At 47.2% G+C, this 5,619-nt stretch overlaps 1 long non-coding RNA gene across 1 annotated transcript; it reads left to right on the top strand.

The window, feature by feature from the left end:
• The first annotated feature begins 3,265 nt into the window (after positions 1 to 3,265).
• On the top strand, positions 3,266 to 5,316 carry LOC128315681 (uncharacterized). Its single transcript, XR_008298711.1, has 3 exons — positions 3,266 to 3,631; positions 3,673 to 3,777; positions 5,224 to 5,316. It is a non-coding gene; the product is annotated as an uncharacterized LOC128315681 (long non-coding RNA).
• Positions 5,317 to 5,619: the final 303 nt, after the last annotated feature.

The following is a 5,619-nucleotide window of genomic DNA, read 5'->3' as shown; positions in this document are numbered from 1 at the left end:
ATAAATAAATGAATAAAAGTATGTCCATTTTTTCTTTCAAATACCAGAAGAACAGTGGTCCTTGCTTTCTCACCTGGGCTAATGCAATCCTCTCCTGATTTTCTCTGACCCCTCTCTGCCCTCCATTCATTCTCCATTCAGAGACCAGAATGTTTCAAATATCTAAATCCAGTCCCAACTCAGGGCCATAGCCTGTAAGGTCACGGTCTGCCTTTCAAGGTCTGGCCCCTCAGGACTGCTCAGCCTTCACCACTGGCTCCTTTTCCCCTCGCTCAGCGAACTCCTGCTGCATCAGCCTGGTCCCTGCCTTGGGGGGTCTCTGCCTAGAATGCGTCATCCGCACCTCATCTGCCCATAGCTAGCAGCCCCTTGTCAGTCAGGCCATGGCTCAAATGTCCCCTCCTGGGGGAGGCCTTCCTCACTTCCCGACCACAGCCGTCACCCAGTCTGTCACTATCACGGCCCACCGATTGTCTGCACAGGATTGTGCATCTCTGAAAGTTTTCTTCTTTGTCCAGTCTGTGGACTGTGAGTTCCACGACAGCAGGGACCTTCTCTGGTTCACTGCGGTGTCCCCGGAATGGTGTGTGGAACAAGGCACAGACACAGTGGGTGCTCGCTGTGTGTGCTGGAGGAGGGAGAGGGGGAGCGACAAAGACCACACCACACACAGCAGTAGAATCTCTGAGACGCAGAGTTAGGCTACACGTGATTTCGGGGGGCCTTGCTTGTATTTCTCACCTTTCCTACAATATGTGGAAAAGGTGTTTGTGTAACATAAAACTCTTTTTGTATCAGGCAATCAGAAGGAGGTAGTTTGCACAAATAAGGGCTTCTGTGGCGTAATGAAACCAGCGCAAGAATAAAATTTGGAGGAAATCATGCAAAGAGGGCTCACCCACATGTTTGGTTCCCTTGCTTGGTATCTGTGTCTCCTCTCACATCCTCAGCCTCCTTGAGGCACAAACGGGGACTTCTCCCTCATTCCAGGGCTTGGAACATCAGCAGGTGCCATGTCAACAGTTACTCGTTCTTGCAGAAATCTGAACCGAGCATCATCAAGGAACAAGACACAGAGCCAGGCACTGACTCTGTCCGGGGGGACGACATCCCTGCCGTCATTCGACAAAGAGGCATCGAGCGTGAGGATGAAGACTCATTCGGGGCATTTTGATTTCTGGCGAGTATAATACAAAGCAACACCGCCAGGAAATGGCTCTGGCCAAAAAGGTCGGGAGTCATTTGAGAAGACCCTTATGGGATGAGTTAAATTTCAATACTGGAGATGTTCCCTGATAGACAATTTTATCTAGCCAGATTCAGAGGGAGATCGGAGAATCATTTTCTTCTGGTCGTACTCAGCACATTCTGAATACAGAGAATGGTGGGTATGAAGGTGTTTTAGGGAAAGGACTAGAGGCAGAAGGAGAGAAGTGACACATTCGGTCGTCAGAGGAAAAACAGAAGTGTCTGTTCCCTCATCATGATGGCCCCGGCGCCTTACAGGAATCCAATCTGAACTCCCATCTGTAAGATTTTAATAAATCTGCCACAGCAGTGTATATGAGTGTGCATATGTGTGTATACATTCACACACACACACACACACACACACACACACACACATTGACATGGTGCCCTTGTACTAAGTAGGAAGATGAACTCGGAAAGTAAGGGTGAAACATTTAATATTTAATACACACATTAATCTTGAGTAATTAACACACACATTAAGCGTATTGAGTCATAATACACACATTAATCTTGAGTAATGTGTGTATTAAATATTAAACGACACCAAGCAATTACAGAGGTGGAACCTATTCTGATTTTTAGGATAGTAACTCAGTAACCGTAAGACGTAAAGGCAGAGGACAAACCACAGCCCTGAGCCAGGAGGCAACTTGCAGTGTAAGTGAGGCTGCCTCAAGACCTGCATAATAACTCCAGGAAAGCAGGAAGAAGATGGCTTGTACACAGAAAAAGTTAAATTGTCAAAGTTACCACCACCTCTTGCATTTTTAAATTTGCGTGAAGAGTCAGAGTCTCTTTGGCTCATGTTGTAGGATTGGCAATTCCAGAATTCACGGTGAGAAGATGTGGGGGTGCATGAGTGTGGAGGTAACGGGAGTGGGAGTGTGGAGATAATAGAGGTGAGTGTGGGGGAAGTGGATGTGGAGACAACAGGGGTGAGTGTGGAGATAATAAGGGCGGTGTAAGACACAGACCAGACTTCCTCTCTTGTGCCTCACTTCTATGGCCAGCACCATGACTCCATCCCCCAAGAGACAAAGAATCTTTGGGATTATTGCCTCAGGAGAGAAAATCAATGCCTTTTTCATTAATCTCCCTCGCTCTTCTTTATCAAAGCAGTCCTTCTGGAGGAACCTAAGTGCCTTGCTACCAGGACAAGATTGACCTGGGTAACAACTATGTGCAAATAAATACGTGTACAGAAAATCAACCCTGATAAGCTGTGTTAGGCATGACAGTGTCTGCTTTTAGTTCTGGATTTTCGTGCAGCCATCTGAGATCAGCACATGACAGTATTTTCCTAGCACGGGTCAGATACTTACTCAGGAACAAGATAAAGCTGGGATGAGGACCCAAGCACTCAGAGGCCCGCTGGGAGCGAGCGTTCACAGGACAGAGGGTGGAAAGCCCCTGCCCCGCTCACGGGCAGTCTCATCTCTGAGAATAGAGAGGCCTTGGAAGAGCATCCACGTCTGAATGGAATTCAAACCACTGGCTGAAGGTGTTGTGAGGGGAAAGACATGCCTGTACCCTTTGCCCACGGCAAGAAAGGAAAGGGGTCCTGGCCACAGACTGACCTGTAGCTTTAGCTTTAGGAATGTGGATTTCACACACCTCAGAGGAGCAAATGTTACTGCAACATGGAATTGAGAGAGTTTTTAAATGACTACAAATCAAGACACAAAGGAAGTTCTAAAAGTGAAATTGTCATAGCCCCTGCTGCTGGGGTGTGGCTCTTGTGAAGGCTCCATGGGAAATTCTTCTGTCCCCTTCTGCCCCTTTCACTCCTCCTGGGGACACGCCGGGCTGATGGGTGAGCTTGGGAGGAGGAGCTGGGGATTCCCCGCCTGCACAAGGCCGGTGTCTGCTGCACAGGAACAGGGCCTGATGGAGGGGTGTGCATTTGCCCAGCTGTGCGGACAGCTGGGGGTGGGATGCCATCGGGGTCCCCCATACTTCAGCTGTGTTTTCTTAGAGTATCAGCATTAATAAAGCCAACATTACTGTTCCATCTGGCCCCTCTGTCCATCCTGTTCTGAATTTGGGTGGGAAGCAGCGGGATCCTAAAACAAACCAATTATGAAACAATGGATGGCCAGTGTTTCTATGGAAACAGAAAGCAAGTTAGTGGATGCCAGGGGTCGGGGGCAGGGAGAAAGGAATGCGGAGTACTACGTGGACTGAACAGTGTTCCCCCAAAATTCGTAGATGGAAGCTAACTCCCGGTGTGACTATATTTGAAGATTAGGACTGGGATGTGGGTAACTAAGATTAAATGGGGCCATGGGAGCGGGGCCCTGATACAATAGGATTAGGGCCCTCCTATGAAGAGATACCAGGGAGCTTGCTCTCTTTCTCTCTGAGCGTGCACAAACAGGTCACATGAGCACACAGGGAGAAAAAAGTATGCACAAACAGGTCACATGAGCACACAGGCAGTGCCTACAAGCCCAGAGAAGAAACCTCAGAATGAAATCTACTTTGCCAGCACCTTGATGTTGGGACTTCTCAGGCTCCAGAACTGTGAGAAATAAATTTCTATTTTTTTAAATTTTTTTAATGTTTTTTATTTATTTTGAGACAGAGAGAGACAGAGCATGAGCAGGGGAGGGGCAGAGAGAGGGAGACACAGAATCCCAAGCAGGCTCCAGGCTCTGAGCTGTCAGCACAGAGTCCAACTGGGGGCTCGAACCCACGGACCATGAGACCATGACCTGAGCCAAAGTCAGACATTCAACCAACTGAGCCACCCAGGCGCCCCCATAAATTTCTATTTTTAAGCCACTCAGTCTGTGGTATTTTTTTAGGACAGCCCAAGCTGTGAGTGACCACCAATGGGTACAGGGCTTTCTTTTCAGGGTAATAAAAATGTTCAAAAACTGATTGTGGTGACGGACGCACAGCTCTGTGAATATACCAAAAGCCATCAAACTCTAAATGGGAGAATTAAATATGGTATGTAAATTGTAGCAATAAAGCTGTTTTTTTAAGCAGTGATAACATTAAAAAATTTTTTAATGTTTATATTTGAGAGAGAGAGAGAGAGAGAGAGAGAGAGAGCATGAGCAGGGGAGGGACAGAGAGAGGTGGAGACAGAATCTGAAGCAGGCTCAGGCTCTGAGCTATCAGCACAGAGCCCGACACGAGGCTCGAACCCACAAGCTGTGACATCATGACTTGAGCTGAAGTCGGATGTTTAACGAACTGAGCCGCCCAAGAGCAGTGATAACATTTTATAAACAGATTTCTTCTAGAACTTACAAATAGTGAAACAGAGTTAAAGTCCACACATGGCAGAATTCCACCTGTAAAATGTCAGGTGATGGGAGTAGGTACACCAGAGAGTAGGCTTGGGGATGCAAGTGACAATGACTTAAAAACAATGACACCACATCTCGATTACTGAGAAGTCCAGATGCGGGGCTCTTCCAGGACTGGTTCATTCTGAGTCTCAACACTGTCACCAAGAACCAAAGCTCTCACCACACTGCAGCCTTCAGTATGTGGGTTCATCTTCTTATGTCCCAAGCATCATGCTTCACACAGCCATGTGCTGAGGTACAAAAGTGAATGCTTTTTCTAACATATCACTTTTTAAGAGCAAGAAAAGCCTTCCCCAGGAGGCCCCCAGGAAACGGCCTCTTATGTGACACTGGCCAGAACAGAGTCACATGACCACTCTTAAATCAATGGGGGAGGGTGTTAGGTCACATGACTAGCTTAGACCAAGGAGCCGGGAGTCCCTTCCCTGAGCACATGGGCTCTGTAAGCAGGAAAGCAAGGGTGAGGAATAGACTTAGGGATGCAACCAGTGATGTCTGCTAGTGAGCTGAATGATCCCTAAGGGTCTTTGCAGCTCAAATATCTGGTCACTGTGTGAAACACCAACATGTAACCCCGGCTAAATAGTGCCCCTTGTTTCTAACATGCACACGTCATAACATTTGCCTCTTTGTTCTTTTACATCAGCTCAGATCTTCCACCAAGAATCTCACGATTCATTCAAGAGCCCAACCCAGGACAGGTATTCAGAGCCATGCTAAAAAAGTACGTACCCAAAGCCACTACATTAGTTAGGATAACCTAGGGTGTGCTATGGTAACAAATTAATCCTGAACTATTAGTAGCTTCACATAACAAGGATTTATTTCTTCCTCATTTGCACATCCCACGTGCTGTAGTCACTCAGCAATCCGGGATGCCAGACGATCTGCGTCTCATGATGCCACCATAGTAACATTGCTTCAGAGTCTGACGTGACATGGAGCATTCACACCTGCTCATTAAGTGCCTTCTGCTTCAAAGAGACACTTGTTCCTTCTGCTCATAACCCATTGGCCAAAACTACTCATATGGTCCTAACAT

Source organism: Acinonyx jubatus, chromosome B2, assembly GCF_027475565.1.
Source record: "Acinonyx jubatus isolate Ajub_Pintada_27869175 chromosome B2, VMU_Ajub_asm_v1.0, whole genome shotgun sequence".
NCBI classification, from domain to species: Eukaryota; Metazoa; Chordata; class Mammalia; order Carnivora; family Felidae; genus Acinonyx; species Acinonyx jubatus.
The sequence above is the reverse complement of the archived record's forward strand: the minus strand, read 5'-3'. Positions and strand labels throughout refer to the sequence as shown.